This window comes from Lissotriton helveticus, chromosome 2_1, assembly GCF_964261635.1.
Source record: "Lissotriton helveticus chromosome 2_1, aLisHel1.1, whole genome shotgun sequence".
In the NCBI taxonomy this organism is placed as follows: Eukaryota; Metazoa; Chordata; class Amphibia; order Caudata; family Salamandridae; genus Lissotriton; species Lissotriton helveticus.
The window spans coordinates 976,203,572-976,220,908 of NC_136059.1; positions in this window are offsets into that span (position 1 = coordinate 976,203,572).

The window sequence follows — 17,337 nt, forward strand, 5'->3', positions numbered from 1 at the left end:
AATTAATGTTAAAAAACATTAATTCATAGTGAGTGAAGTGAAATTAAATGTGGTTACACAGTTTTGGCCTGCAAGTGTGTGTGTATGTGAGTTTTTGTGTGTTTGCAAAAAAATATAATGAATGATTAGTAATATTAGCACATTTAATCGAGTAAGCATCTTCAGAAAAAACATGATTTTGGAAAATGATCTGATAGGTACTATCTGAAAGTGAGAATTGTATGAGACATCTGAAACACTCTGGTCACCAGATGCAGGACACTTTGTGAGCTTTTGCTAGGCTTATTAATACACCCTACTACTTCATGTTATATGCAGATGAGTTCATGTTTGCATCTTTGTGGATTAAATGAAAATGATTAGTTGGAACATGTTAAAAGGAACAAGTGATCAGTATTAGCATAATTGATAATGTGTGTAAAAGAAGAGTTATACATATTAGCAAAAGTGTGAAATAATAATTGTCACTTCACTTTGTGAATCCTTAGCTATTAGTTATGATTTATATGTAAGGGTGGGCGGAGTTCACGGAGTTGCACTATGCAGAATTCCATAGAGTTGCATAAAATCTCTGTGGAATTACGCGGAGTTCTGCTCTGCCCTAGACTCTATGCATTACTCCCACAAATAAATAAAAGTCAATTATTCCAACCAGGGCCGGCGCTAGGCATGGGCAGCCTGGGCAGCTGCCCAGGGCCTCGCACTCAGCCCACCAGCATGGGGCCACGCACTGGTGATGTATCCTGTCGGTTCCCTGGCGATCCATTTCAAGGAAAGGTGTCCCCTTTCTTTGAAAAGGGAGGGGCCCCCCTCCCCATCCCTCTCAAGGATTTTATTTTATTTAATGCATTTTTATGAAGACGCGCCCTTCAATTGAAAGGAGACCCATTCACAGACACTGTGGGAGGCCCATTGTCCATCATTTTAGCGCCCCATAGTTTTAACTTTTAGCCCACAAGCAATTCTCACACCTATCGGACTGAAGGTGTGAGAAATGCTTGTGGGATCATAGTTAAAACTGTGGGGGGTGACAAAATGCTGGACAATAGGCCTCCCACAGTGTCTGTGAATGGTCTCCTTGCAAGGGGCTGCTTATCTACATTAGAGGGGCCTCGCACATTCCCTTTTAGCCCAGGGCCTCGCAAATCCTAGAACCGGCCCTGATTCCAACTCAAATTCCCCCGGTATGAACTTGCTGCTGCCGTTAGTCCACTGACAATGATCGCACCCTCTGATAACTGTCCCCGCCCGCATGAAATGAAATGAAATGAAAATGCGTTTCATAGAGCGCAGATTAGTTGCCCGGAGGCGTCCAAGCGCTGAGATTGCGAGGAGTTCTGACCAGCAGGGCGAGTGACATGGAAATAAAGTAGACCTATTTATTAAACAAAAAAGTTTTAAGATGCTTCCTGAAGGAGGTCAAGTCTGGATTAGACCTTAATTGAAGGGGTAGGCTGTTCCACAGCTTAGCAGCATTGAGGGCAAAAGAGCGGCCTCCTGCTCTGGCACGGTTAACTTTGGGCACCATGCAAGGAACGCGCTAGCAGAGCGTAACTTTCTGCTGGGGAGGTAAGGGGTAATTAAAGGACGATTGATCAATGGGCCAGTTGCCCAGAATGACTGATGGGCAATACAAAGGGACTTGAAACTAATCCTGTCCCTAACGGGGAGCCAATGCAATTTTATTAATCCAGGTTTAGCAGAGGACCTACGAGGAATTTGAAGCAGAGTGCGAACTGCACAATTTTGAATCACTTGTAGTTTCCGCAGTGTGAAATCAGGGGCTCCAAGATACAGTGCGTTTCCGAAGTCCAACCTAGAGTGGATCAATCCCTGTACAACAATTTGTTTGGCTTGAAATGGTAGTAGGGGCAGAATCCTCCTCAACATTCTGATAAGGCCAAAACAGGTGGCAGACAGTTTGACAGCCTGGTAGTCTAGCGTTTAAGATCTGTCCAGCCAGATGCCCAAGCTCTTAATGGCGTCCTTTGGGACTGGGGGGGGGGCCTAGGCAGGCTGGCCAGATGGATCCCAGCGAGGACGGAGCCGAACTTCCTAGCATCATGACCTCTGTCTTGTCCCCGTTAAGTTTGAGACAGGACAGGGTCATCCAGCTGTTCACGTCGCTCAGGCAACCAGCCAGATCTACCATGGCCGCCGGGCCCTCAGCTCGCGTCAAGGAGACCACCAACTCGGTATCGTCTGCGTAGGTTACGATCTTAATACCATACGGACGGACGATACCTGCCAGCGGTCTCATATAGACGTTAAACAACGTCGGGCTGAGCGAGGAGCCCTGTGGGACTCCACAGCCCAGTGGTCTGCTGGTGGAGATGGTGTTTCCCTCAAAGACCTGGAAAGTTCTATTGGACAGGAATGACCTGAGCCATATCAGCGCTCCCCCTTGAATCTCGATGTCATGGAGACGCTGCAGTAAGATTTCATGATTCACAGTGTCAAAAGCGGCACTCAGATCGAGGAGGATGACTGCCACCGATCCTCCCCGATCCAAGATGCCTCTTGTTTCCTCCATAACTGATAACAATGCCGATTCTGTCCCATGTTTGGGGCGAAAACCGGTTTGTGAGGGGTCAAGCAGTTTATTATTTTCTAGGAAATTAGTCAGAAGATTGTTGATATATTTTTTCCAGAATCTTGCTGACCCAGGGGAGCAGGGAAATGGGGCGGTAGTTGTTAAAGTTGTTAATGTCCATATAGGGTTTCTTCACAAGTGCCCTCACCGTAGCTTCTTTCCATGCTGGTCGAACCATGTTGGATGCAATTGAAGGATTGAGTACCTCCAGCATAGCAGGGAGGATAATGTGGCTAGCAGCCTTTAAGGCACTCGGGGGGGCGGAGTCACTAGCAGAACCCGATTCAACCTGCGCCATCAGAGTGGCCAGTCGGTCCAGGTGTAGCAAAGGGAACTCATCCAACACAGGTGACAGATTGTTTGTTATGTTCTGCTTGGAGTGCTCCAGGATGTCCGCTGAGGCATTTAAGAGAGTGGTTGGAAAGGAGGAGTAAATGAGGTCCACTTTGTTATAGAAAAAGTCGGCTAGCTCATTACATCGGACTTGTAAATCATCACTATTTACAGGGGGCTGGGGGAGTTTAGTGAGGCTTTTTACAATCCGATAGATCTCCTTGGAATTGGAGCTGGCTTCGGAGATCTTTTGTGTATAGTATTCAGTTTGTACTTTCTTGATTTCTGTCTTGTAGTCTCTGATAGATTTCCTATACAAAATTTTATCTGGGTCGGTGTATCCCAAACACCATTTCCTCTCTAGCCTGTAGCACCTACGTTTAAAATCCCTGAGCTCCTCAGAATACCAGGGGGCCGATGGTCTAGATCTCTTAGTCCGAGTTGTCTTGGATGGGAGTATGATATTTAGTGCTCTAGTTATCCAGTTGTTAAATTCCTCGTTAGCTAACAAAGGATCTGCACAGATAGATGGTGTTGTTGCTTGTAGCTCTTCCGCCCATTTATCTAAAGATAGTTTGGACCAGTTTCGGGCATCCCGTAATCCTGGCATCAGAGCGGGGGTTTGTGCGTGCGCCAAGTTAAAGGGACTAACCAATGGTCCGTCCACAGGAGCAAAATAGGGTTTTCTGCCTCCAAATCGGGGCAGTTACTAAATACGGGGTCCAGCAAATGCCCTTTCATATGTGTGGGAGATCGGACAAGCTGAGGTAACTGTAATGCAGACAGATCGGCGATAAGCTCTTGGGTCGTATGATCACCAAAATCCTCAAAGTGCATGTTTATGTCGCCCAATAACGTATAATTAGCAGAGATGGAGGCTAGGTCTGCGACTGCTGCGGGCAGAGATTGTATAAACTGTCTGACCGGCCCCGGCGGGGCGGTAGATCAGTGCTCCTGAAAAATTAATATTAGGCGAGAGCTCCAAACTGAAGGACATACTTTCGCAGTCCAAAAAGGGGCTAGGGGAGCAGCGACAGGAATAGTTCTCTTTAAATATTATTGCTAGACCGCCCCCTTTCCCAGGTGAGCGATCTAACCTTGATATTTGATATCCCTGAGGCAGAGCTTGTATTATGTCAGGCTCCGAAGACGGGGTAAGCCATGTCTCGGTAAGAAAAACTATATCTGGGGTAAGTTCATCAAATAACAAAGATAGTTCTGTTTGGTGCTTAGGTAGGGACCTACAATTAAGAAGAAACATCTTAAAGGTGTGCTGGGTCTTAATGATGGGAGTGATTTTTAGATGAGAATGACAGTGCTCACATTGGGTGGGCAGATTCAAAGGATGATAGAGATGGTTGCATTCTAACTTTACGGGCAGTCTTAGGTTGAACAGGTCGCTGGTGCTATATTCCGTTAAGTACCCTGGTCGAGGGGCAGGGGTTATGGCCCCTGGTCCCGTGCGGGCGGGGACGGGCGAAGACGGGCTTGCCTTTGGCGCGCCGCCGGCGCGCCCGCTGCGCCCGTCCGCTGCGCCTCCGGGATGAGGGCTCCATTTTGTAGTGACCGAGGGCGGGAGGGCGGGAGGGCGGGAGGGGCCTAGTACTAGAGTGCTATCCGTAGTCCAGCTCCTCACCTAAGATGGCGGTCCCCCAGGCAGCGTCCAATCGGCTGCGGGAGGTAAGATCAGACAACGATCACCAGCCAAGTTATCCCCAGTATAAGTTTGGGTGGTCCGATTTCAATGAGCAATTAAACCGCTAAGCTGCGGCGAAATTAGAGCAGGTTCATGCCCCGTTACAGGTGGTCCAAGTGGTTAAAATACGGCGTTTCTAAAAACAACAGTTCAAGTGCACACAATAAGTCCCGGCTTTCCGCCTCAGGACGTTTTTAAATTAACATGCCACACATACAATCACAATCATTGAAGTGCGGGTCTCGGGGATTTTTGTAGTGACCGAGGGCGGAGTGCGGGAGGGGCCTAGCAATAGAGTGCTATCCGTAGTCCAGCTCCTCACCTAAGATGGCGGTCCCCCAGGCAGCGTCCAATCGGCTGCGGGAGGTAAGATCAGACAACGATCACCAGCCAAGTTATTCCCAGTATAAGTTTGGGTGGTCCGATTTCAATGAGCAATTAAACCGCTAAGCTGCGGCGAAATTAGAGCAGGTTCATGCCCCGTTACAGGTGGTCCAAGTGGTTAAAATACGGCGATTCTAAAAACAACAGTTCAAGTGCACACAATAAGTCCCGGCTTTCCGCCTCAGGACGTTTTTAACTTAACATGCCACACATGCAATCACAATCATTGAAGTGCGGGTCTCTGGGCTTTTTGTAGTGACCGAGGGAGGGAGGGCGGGAGGGGCCTAGAACTAGAGTGCTATCCGTAGTCCAGCTCCTCACCTAAGATGGCGGTCCCCCAGGCAGCGTCCAATCGGCTGCGGGAGGTAAGATCAGACAACGATCACCAGCCAAGTTATCCCCAGTATAAGTTTGGGTGGTCCGATTTCAATGAGCAATTAAACCGCTAAGCTCCGGCGAAATTAGAGCAGGTTCATGCCCCGTTACAGGTGGTCCAAGTGGTTAAAATACGGCGATTTTAAAAACAACTGTTCAAGTGCACACAATAAGTCCCGGCTTTCCGCCTCAGGACGTTTTTAAATTAACATGCCACACATGCAATCACAATCTGTGCCCTGCCTGGCCTCTGTCTAGAGGTGCAGCCAGAAGCTTAGCGGTCAAGGGAGGTGATCCATTTAGACTCGGCCCTAACCTTGCCTGGGAGTGGGCAGGGCTTTCTGAAGCCACTTTCACCTTTCAGCCTTCTGCGTTGCTTCTGGGCATGGCGACTGTGGCTCTCACTCGGGCCAGTAGGCTCTCTCCCTTTGTTGGCAGTAGGCAGCACCTGAGGACTCTGGGCAAGTCCCTCCTGCTCTGCAAAGGAGGAGATAAAGCGCACTGCTTCCTGCTCCAATTCCGTTGCCCCGTGATGTCCTCACTTCAGCCTGGAGCTCCTTAAAAAAACATGTAAAACTTCGAACCCGAACTCAACTCTCTTAGCAAAGCGCAGGAGTGGAAAACCTTCGCAAGCTCCACCAGCGGAGCGAAGTATGCTGCCCACGCTTATTTATTAGCTGTTATTTTGCAAAATTTGCCTAAAAATTAATAAAAATAATCTCTCACAATGCGGTGATATTCAGTGTTGAAAAAAACTTTGGAACATTTTAATTGTATTAACATGAATTCTTCTATTATACCTTGTACTACCGCAATACCACAAATTTCTAGTTTTATATAGGTTACCGTGTTATTAATATATTGTTAGCTGTATGCGTTATATATGTGAGTCCGTGATTTATGCTTCAGATACGATTTTACACCTCTTTGGATGGGCTTCTATTATGAGCTGTGTTAAGGAAAAAGGTGTAACAGTGTAATAAAATGGTAGATAGTGATTTGTTAGGGTATGTATTTATTGGTGACTGACATCATGTATGAAACTTTGTTAATAAGCTGCTATTAGAGGAGAGATTTCAGTGGAAAATAAAGGTGTCGAATACATTGAGGGTGATTTTGTTAGTGCTAGAGAGGGAGTATTTGTACTGACCACACTCAACTCTGCCTGGAATTCCTGCAATACCTTTAGTGTGGGTTATGGAAAACAACTTTTCCTTCCAGGGCATGAGGTTGAGGGGACTTTGAGAGCCACCGCCAGTTGCCAGGACATCTCAGTGTGCTCTGGATAGAGGAAACATACTCTTGCCAGCTGATCATTTCACCACTTTAAGATATCCTCCTGAGAGCATATGGTGTTGGAGATACCATTCATTGTATCAGCTATTCTGAGCCACATTTGCCTTCTCTGGTTCATGGAATGAACTTTGGCTCAACCCTATGTATCTCATCCACTATAACAGTTTATTTATTTTCTGGGGAGCTTGAGTGTCTTCTTCCAGATATTTTGAAAAGAGAAGCTGACATAGGTCTGCTGTTGGTGCTTCTTGAGAGTGGTAAATGGTTTGTTTGGTTTGAGGAATGCATTTTGTAGTGTGAGGTGCAGGTGTTGTTGATAAGTTAATTGTGAGTATGATTGTGATAGCAGATGCAGCCACAAACGTGGTGGACATGTTCGCCATCAGAAACACTGTCCTCAATTGCCGTCCTCCATCACGAGGGTCCCATTCTGACTGTGTACAACTCTAAATAAGGCAGACAGGTGTCCACCATACCAACACTGATGAAGCTGTGTTCATTGATGGTAGACTTGGAGACTAATGACAGAGGACTAAGGATCGGCTGATGAACCATCCTCCATCATGAGGGAGTGCTGGTCTTCAGTCCAAAGCCAAAATACAAGCACAGAATTCAGTCAGCCAAATGGACTGAACAGCAACTCCATGAATGAGCAACGACAGCCCATCCATCAAACTCTAAATCAGGCCCTTGTTGAACATCAAAGTAGCACAGGTTTGTCACTTAAATATCTGAATGCTAGGCAAGCATATTTAAGTATCACATTTACATATAGAGTAGACAAAGACCAAAACCTTGGCATCTGTTCTGTTGCAAAGATGCTTTTAAACAAGTATTTGGGCAAATATTCTTTTTCTTTTCTTTTTATTGCACTTTTATATAGCACGAACTTGGCCCAAGGGCATTGGAGCGCTTTACATGAGCACCAAGTTATATTACTCAAAGTCAGCCTCATTCCTTTTTAGGTCTCGGCTAAGCGTGCGGAAGCGCGTTCTCGCCGAGAACCTATTGTTGCTGTGTCTGCTTTCCGGGAGAGACAATCCTGGCCACGCGCATCGCCTTGGAGGCGATTTGAAACTGCCACGCGCACGCGAACGCGCGCTGTGGCCAGGCGCTGTCTCCTGGGAAGCTCAAAAGACCACACACGCATGCGCATACACACAGACACACACACAAGCGCCCACGCACGCACATACATACAGAGACACACACCCCCCGCACACATACACACACGCGCGTACACACACGAGTGCAACCCCCCTCCCCTCCCCTGCCATCGCACACATGCATGCACACACACACGAGTGCACCGAGACCCCCCCCAGCCCTTTTCAACTTACCAGGTCAATTTTGAGGGACTCGGCTCTCCTTCTGGTGGCCCCGGGGCTCTCCACCGCTCACAGGAGCCCCGGGTCGCAAGACGCTTTCACTCCGCCTGCCTCCTCTTCCGGTCCGGATGCGGCCCCGCCCCCGTCACAGGCGACTTTGCCTGACTTCCGGTGAGGCTGCGTAGAAAATAATGCTGGGCTCGTGAGTAACAGTGACTTACTTGTTTTAGTAGTTGATAATGTTAATAAACAAATAAGTATATTTGTAATCATAGAACATTTTTTCAAACTCAGTAATGGTAGTTGTGTGCCCCCTGGTGGCACTGTACGGTGCTGCTGCTGGTACGCCTCGATCACAGGAGCAGTAGTGACGGAAGAAGGCCTCAGACCCGTCCATAGTTACAATTTCGTAGTTGCCAGGAATCATTTCTTCGGATTCGGCTTCGTATGAGGCGGTACAAGTGGCTGTAATTTTCTGTGGAATAGCCGGTTTACTTTGCCATTCTTTTGAAGCAGGGTGAGAGCGAGTGTTTTTGGGGGTCATTTCATTGCGATCAATGGAGATGGAAATATCTAGCAGTGTGAAGAAGGCTTGTTTACACTGCGGGCGAGCAAATGTCACAGCTCTGTTCTCGCCTCGGTCTCTGTTACCCACCCCAGTCTGGCAGCTTAATGCATGCTTTCCATGGCTTGCGTCTTCTCACTGGCTGCGTCCTCTGCCTTATCTTCCACCATCTCCACATTTGTTTTCTTTCTGTTTCCTTTATTTGTCTTTGGAGAGGACAATCTTTCATGACCAAAGCTTTGTGTTTACAAAACTTTAGGAAAGAGAGAGTGTGTGTGTGTGTGATGTGTGTGTGATATGTGTGTGTGGGTGTATGTGTGATATGTGTGTGTGTATGTGTGTGTGTGTTTGTGTGTGATATGTGTGTGTGATATGGGTGTGTGTGTGATATGGGTGTGTGTGTGTGTGATATGTGTGTGTGTGATGTGTTTTGCATGTGATTCGTTTTGAAGCTGTTAATTTGAGTGGGTGCAAATGCAATAGGTCTCGCATTTGCCAGAGATTCAGCTATTGGCATTGTAAATGACAATGCCATTTATTTATATGTTTTAAAGAGAAAATAACATAAATAAAAATAATGTCATGAGCAATGCCAATAGCTCTAACTTTAACAATGCCGAGACCATTGCATTGTAAATGCTTGTTGTTTTCAGTCATCAGAGATTTTAAGAGAATTGCCCAGAGTCAAATGATGTTGAGCTGATCCCTTCACCCTTTGTGCCACACTCCCTCTAATTTGTGCTAATAAAACAAAACGTGTCCCAAGAGTGATATGTTAGCAACATTCTCTAGCGGATCACGCGGTTGGTTTGGAAATATCTGATGTTAAAATGTGACCTATTGCATTAGGTCATTACGATTTTCCCCTCTGAAGCAATACAAACTGAATTGGGCGGTCACAGGAAATGTTTATACTTTTAATGTAAATATCGTAAGCTCCTATACCTCAATGGGTCCTCATGCCTGGTAAAGTTATAAATAAGCGCAACGGAATAGTTGGAATAATGAGACAGAGCTAATGCTGACTTCTTCTATCTATTAACCTTTAAGCCAAATGTTGGAATTTACAACACTACTTGTGTTAACATGGTCATAAGACGTGCAAAAAGGAAAAAAAGCGAAGCAACACTTGTTCTGCGTCGATGCACGCAGCACCTAGCTCAACGGCCTCTTATTCAATGGGACTAACACACACCTGCTCCAATATAGGACACATTTATAGACGCATTTCTTTAAAGAACATACATCACAGCACAGCCCACTTCCACTCTCAAACCCACCAGCCCCTCTTATCGCTCATTGACATATGTTTGCATAGACCCTGTACAGCACTCACCTGCCTTTTGCAAGGTTTATGCCATAAACTTAACCATATATGCATGCAAACTTACATAACAATTATTCACACTTAGCTACTTGAGCAACTTTATATGCTATGCTGGTGACATATAAGGTCAGCATATAATTATCGATATTCTTATCTTAAATCAATGTTGTCTATTGTGTATAGATATGGAATGTGTATATTTGTATGATGTCATGAAAATTGCATTAAAGAGGTGTTTCTTTTGTATGTTTATTACGACTCTTCATTACAATGCTACTACAAATATAATTTAATAATAGCACACACCCACGATCATATAATCTCACCACTACCTGCATACCATAGAAAACATTAAAATGGAGAACGATGTTCCAAGTTTCTCATACAAATTACTCTAATGGCGGAGGAGCATCACCCCACCGCAGATGAAAAATAAAACGATAATAAAACAATTTTATTATCGTTTTAATTTTCACTGACAGACATGCGCCGAGTCTAGGATGGGGCAGGGCCGGGCTATCCTCTATGGACAGACATCAACACTGTAAGTGAGCATGTCAGGTTGTCTGGCCGTCCAAGGACCGCCAAACCGACATAAGGACTTAGATTTCTCCAACCCAGCTATATTGTACAGCAGGTGGAGCAAAAGCAAAGGCTCTCAGTCCCTTAGTGAGCATCTAATCAGGCCACTTAGACCAATCCTGACGCTGATTGCATGAGAACAGCATCTAGACTGGGTGTGAAGCCTGGGAGCCTGTGCTAGCCCATGGACTTCCGGAAAAAGAGGAGCACCAAGGTGGCTGGCAATACAAGCAACAGGCAAGTGTTTTAAAAAAAAATTATTATGTGCCCACCACTTTATTATTGGCAGCAGCAGTACCCACATGCATTCGCAACACCCCCCCCCCAATGCAAGTGTACTGAGGTCACCCAACTTTTTATTCGATGGGTTGGGGCTGCTTTGAGTCTGTTATGACAGACGGCAACTAAAAAACACACATTACATCTACTCTTAGTGGAGAGGCAAGCAGTGAGCCAGGAGTGGTCACTTCAATTCCAATAGTTAGACCCAGATTGACTAAATGATAACCAGTTGTGATACTTTTCCATAGGTTTCTTTAAAGCATTTCAAATATGTTCAGATGCCCTGAAATGGTTTTTCGATTTGATTTATTCGCAAATCTTCTGAAGTGTTTAATGGATGCAATATGGGTGAACTAACGATGTACTTGTTGCTGCTATTACCTTGGTATTTCTCCAAGATGAAATCATGCTTTTCAGTTTATAAATATACATTTTTATTGTCGAATTTATACTGCATTTTGAAATATTGCTTCTCTGCTTTCATATTTTCAGGGCCCTATTACAGAAGAATAAATCAGTGCAGAAGAAAAAGAAATCTAATTGATATCAGGTGATTTAGGAAAATGTAATAAAGTCAAACTTTTCATGTAGCATTTCGTATGATGACTAAAAGCTCATGTGAAGAGTATTCCAAAAGATGAATATATGTCATCCATCAGAATGAATTTTTTTGCAGAAACCTATCGGATACCTGAGAAATGCAGCCAATACAGCTGTACTTTCTCATACTCAATGGCGCTCTAAATACAGTCAGCATTTCGCATGTGAGGCACTTTCCATTTTATCCATCAGTTTCCTGTATCCTTAATACACTTCCTCAGATTATTCCTGAGCAGTTTGAATCTGATGCTTTGTAGTTGCCGCTCAGCCTGCAGTCCTGGCAAATCCCATTAAGGCCTATTCACTGAGGTAAATTTACATGTGTAGATTTACTGACTTGTAGTTTTACTCTTACACCTAGGAATAACTAAGGGACTTATTATGAATCTGCCAGACTCAAGGTGGCAGTCTTCCAACTGCCCTTTTACGACAATCGGGCTCCTCTGTGATCACCGCAACCCCAGAGGCATATTACGAGTGTCCTCACCGTCACACTTTTCATGGCGGTGTGACTGCCATGAAAAGTGAGGCAGTGAGAAAACTGGTGCCTCCCGCCTTGTGGATGCACACAGAGGGGTACAAAATGTGCCCCCTGTGTGTATGCACACCAGTACCTGCACAATATGGACTGCAGCAGTCCATGCCGTGCAGGTACTGCCTTTGACGCTCCTATTGCTGTGCCAAAGGAACACCCACCAGAGAGGAGAAAACTCCTGATCTGGCAGGTGGTCCCTGCATGGGGTTGGCAGTGTGGGGTCCCATTCCTACACCACAAACCTCATAACAAGGCCCTTAGTAACTTTACTACTTATTTCTATTCACCATTTCCGAGTTTAAAATTACTACTAGTTGTTGACTTACATGTCTCCACCCCCTAAAACCATATAAAAAAGATAGAAGAGGTAGAGGTCTTCCTTCTTACGTTTGTGAATAGCATTTTGTAGTACTTGAGTAGTTATATTTTGCTACTCCTAAACATATTAGACTATACAATTCGTGACTAGGCTCCCTTATCTTCCTACAAACCACTTTGGGAGTGATCAAGAACTTATCAGTAAAGTGGTGAAGTTTACATCTTTTCTGCAACACCCTCTTCTGGAAATGACCAGTGCCTGCGACAGTAATGTCTCTGGCAGTATATATATTATATATAGTATAGTTTTGAAGAAAACCTGCCACTGTTTGATGAATCTGTGCCAAATAATAAAAAAATAGTTCATCCACTTTAGTTCCTTCTTGGAAAGAAGTCAAGTAGGGGCAATATAAAATGAAGATTCCCAAAACATTGATTTCTCATGTTAATTCTATGAGAAAGAAAAAACAGCCAAATAGTATTACACCAAATTTTGCAGAAAGTTAGAACTTTTTGTGATTTAGTCTAGCTCCATTCATAATTTTTAGAAAAATTTGCATTTAAAGAGGCACTCGGGTTTGGGTTAAAAAGTTAGGTATATCTGGACTGTTAGTCCTGCATTAGTCCTGCAGTACAATAAAATTGAAAGTAAGGCTCTATAATTGGCTGAGGGAACTTTTTCTCCCATCAGCCGTATTGGTACCCCTAGACCACTATCCATGCTATGGTATGAAGAGATCTGACTGGCTGGCAAAAACTCAGAGAAAAATGTAGCAACTGCCATTAAAGGAGTTCGTCCATGCGTCCTGAAATTGTAAAACCAATACGGTATAAGAGGGACTTGGTAAGGACACACTGATGCCTTACCACTTGTGGGTAGCCTAATGAGACCCCCCTCCTACAGGGACAAAATTAAAAAAGGGCCACAGTACTATGGCACTTCTGCTTGACCCAACTTGGCTCTCCTGTGAGTTCCTATTGTAATCCCATGGGACCCAACATGGCCTTCTTATGAAATACTGAAGAAAGACTGTGAAAAGCAACTGATCAAGGTTCCAGCCTTTGGTACTGCGATACTGTACAAGCTTCCTTGTGGAACCTTGCTTGGTACTGTGGTCACAAGAGAAGGAAACTTTACTGCTTCTACTGTACGAGTGTAGCAGAACCAGTGAACAATTAAAAAAAGCAATTGTGGAGTGGCTATCAGGGGGGTGATCGGCATCTGCAGGGCATTGGGTGCAGATCCTGAGGCCAACCCCCACCTCTGCATGACCAAAGGCCATGTACAGCTAGGGTTTGGCTGCCAGTGGTGGGCTGGGCACAGAACCCAGCTCCTAGCCAGGCCGTATACCTAATCTCCCAATACACGCTGCCAAAAGCTGTATGCATTGGGGGTCGATGCCCATAGAGGGACTGGCCGCGAGGTCTTGCTAGAGGCCAGGCACTTCAGTCAACCACCCTACTACGCATAATCGACGGAAGGCTGTGTCAATAGGGGGGTTAGCCACCCACAGGCTTGGGTTTAGGGTCTGACTGGATGACATGCCCTATGGCCAACACCCCGCTGCACAAGGGCAAATGATGTGTGCGGCAGGGTATTGACTCTCTTCAGTATGGTTGAGTGCACGGCCTGATTAGAAGACAGGTCCTGCTCCCAAACTTTCAATGAGCAGTTCTGAATTCTGAGTGCAGGAGGGGGATTTATGGCTTATAGGCTGGATGCAGGGTCTGACTGGAGGCCAAAGCCTTTGACAAACTCCCCGCTGTGCACAGCCGTTTGCAGCAGAGATTGGCCTCCTGCTGCAGAGTGGGCCACAGGGCCTAGCAGAGCTTGATCAAAAGAAAACAGAAATTCACTGAAAAAAACATAGGTTAAACTGATGTTATAATTAGGTACGTTAACCTTCTTTTATGTTAAAAAAGCACAGTAATTCACCGAAAAACACAAAGGTTAAAGTGGCAATATAGTTGGGTATGTAATAAGATCTTAGCATATGTTAAAAAAGAAAGCAAGAAATTTGCCTAAAAACAAAGGTTAAAGTGATGTTATGATTAGGTGATAAATAAAGATGAAAACTAATATTAAAAACAAAAAAAACTGAAAATCACCAGTTATAGTTTACTGAGCTAACTAAATAACCTCCTCCCTTGTCATACTCTGCTTATGACCTCACACATCACAACACTCATGATGTGAAATTACATACTTGATGACATCACTAAATCATACCATCATTGTGACAAAATCTTCTGGCGTTTGTAGACGTGAAGTAATTTAACATGCTACACCTGTGGCTAATTCTTCATTCAGCGTAATCATATTACTCTCTTAAAAACTTCAAATGGCCCCCAATTTTAAGTAATGAGGCTGACAGGTACACATTTGCCAGTGAAAAGACTCCTTAAGTCCTAAGGACAACCCACCGTAGTTTGGCATCATACACTACACACATTCCTGAGATGTCCAGAATCATATGCAACATTAGATCCATGTTTATAATGCCAGTGTTGATGCCATTTTATTAGATAATCTTTAAAAAAGCGCATACGCATGATCGAGGGTGGTGGAGGCAATGTGTCCCAAAGGAGATTAGACAGACAGCAAGTAATTCAACATTGTCAAGAAAGTAAACCTTCTTGAAACCAGTAGGAGTTAGAAACCATGAAGGTTAATTAAATATTTACAGTGTAATACAAACCAAAAATATTAGTTTGTCAAAATGCATGGTAAAACAATATGGGAAATTGGCATATGACTCAATCAAATGCAGCAAAGCGTCTGACATAAAGTCAATTCTCAGAGTAAAATATTCAGGGCCTCATTTATGGGTTTTTGCCACAGGGAAGCGCAGCAAGCCTTCCTGCTGCCCTGCCCTATGGCAAAAGAAAAAAGCAGGAATGCACCATATTTATCAGATAGGGTGCATTCCTGTCCTTTTCCCCAGCCCTGGCACACAATGGGCTGCCATGTGCCAATGCAGGCACCGGTACGCCATGGTACAAGGGTGCCTCCGATGCGGAGTTGATAATTTTTTTGCAGAAAGGGAACCTTGCTGAACAAAAACAATCACAAGAGGCGTTTTCCTCTTTCTGCAGCACACATAGAAAAAGGAAAAACAAGGAGAAATAAATATATTTCTCTTTGTTGTGCCTCCCTAACGCCTCCCCTGGGGAGGCATACGTTGTTGCCGCTGCTTCAAAGATACGATTTCTCGTAAATCTGGGGCAGTGTCAAAAGCCATGTATGTTGCTGGGAACACCACCAGCAACACCCATTGCATGCCCCTTTAACACAGAAAACTGCATGAAAGGGAAAGGGAACGATATTTACAAGGCAGCATAAAGCCAAAAAAAGTGGCTTAGTGCTGCCTGGTTAATATGAGCAGGCTCCTGAGCCACCAGAGCGTCACAAAAAGTGATGCATTGGTGACGCAAGGGCTCAAAGTCCTAGTCAGAGTCAGACTGACAAGGGTCCGCTTTCAAAGACTCAGGGCAAACCAGCCTGGCTCACATCCAATTCTTTTTCTGTAGCAAAATGCACAGAAAAAGTCACTTAGGGCCTTATAATGAGTTTGGCAGTTCGGATCTAGTGTGGCCAAATACAGGAAAATACAGTTTTGTAAAGTGCAGTGTTTATGCAAAATGTTCATCATCTCAGAGTCCTCAAAGGATCATACCAATTAAAGGCAGTCCTGAGATAAGTCGACCCCTGAGAATAGAGAACCTTGTGAGCCAAGTATAGGACTTTAAAAGACACTTGCTTTTTTCCTGCCAGCCAGTGAATAGCTCTCAATCCTTCCTTGACAGAGGAGCGTTTAGGTAATTCCAGGACCAAACATCCCTCTGCATTATGAATGATTGAAGCTTGTTTAGTGAGTACTGGTTGGCATTTAGATACAGGGAATTGCAGTAGTCTGAGAGGTGATAAGTGCAATGATCGCTGACACCCTAAGCTCTTTTGGGAGAAAAGAGTGTATTTTCTTCAAGATCTTAATAATCCAGAAACAGGAGCCCACTGTTCTATTAACCTCAGTGTTGAAGGTCAAGGTAATATCAAAAATCACACCCAGGTTTTAGGCCACAGCTGCCAGAATGAGAAAAGTACCACATGCTTCTGGACACCAACGATTGGTCCAAACTGAGCTATTCATTCCAAACTCTAAGATCTCAGTTTTCTCCCCATTCATTTCGAGCCAGCTCTCCACTATCTGCCTGCTGAACTCCATCACGCAAGCCCTAAACCTGTCAACCAACTCTACTCAGTCGTCGAAGATCTCTTAGCAATCTTGCTGTGTGGGACTTACTTGTGGTAACATGAGAACTAGTTGGCCCACAAGGAAGTCCCTGAGTCCCAACTACCCCTTCTGTTACGTTCAGTAAGTCCCACGCAGTGGGTTTGCTGAGAGATTTTTGGTAGGCAAGCTCCCTTTCTCCACCATTCTTCAACCAGCATCGCACTAGGAGGCTTGTTTGCAAAGTAGTGGAGAAAGGGGGCATGTCCTCCAAGTCTACTCACAATCCTGCTGTCTGGAACTTACTGGCTCTTACAGGAGGGCTTGTTGGCCACCAAAGACCCTCAGCATTCAAGGGGAGTTCATTCCCCAACCACCATTGCTCCCAGGAACAGTGTTTACAGGATGGTGAGTTTCTTATTTTATTTTATCTTTTCTTTTTTTAGGGAAGGAGGCAGCATAGAACCCCCTCCATGGTCTGTTTATGGCCCTAGGGACTCTATCACCCGGGGAGCCCAGCTTTTCTTTGTTTTAAATATTTATTTTAATAAAGGAAGGGGGCCATGTGGCCCACCTTCCCTGGAATGATTTTGGCCTTGGGGACCACATGCCCCGGGACCTGGCCACACTACTGGATGCCCTGGTCCCAACTAAGATTCAGAAAAGGGGGTGGTGATGAACAGAGTGTCTGAATTAAGCAGACCACTCTTACCCAGTCCAAAGATCAGGGCTTGATCCATCACCGTTATTTAGCTCACTGCCCCATCCCAGCTCAGAACCTGGCTATATGCAAATTAGTCTGTCCCTGGCCCAGTGCATCATGGGAACAGGGCAGACCAAACTACCAAGCCAATTCTTCACCAGAAAGGAGACAAGCTACCGGGGACCGGT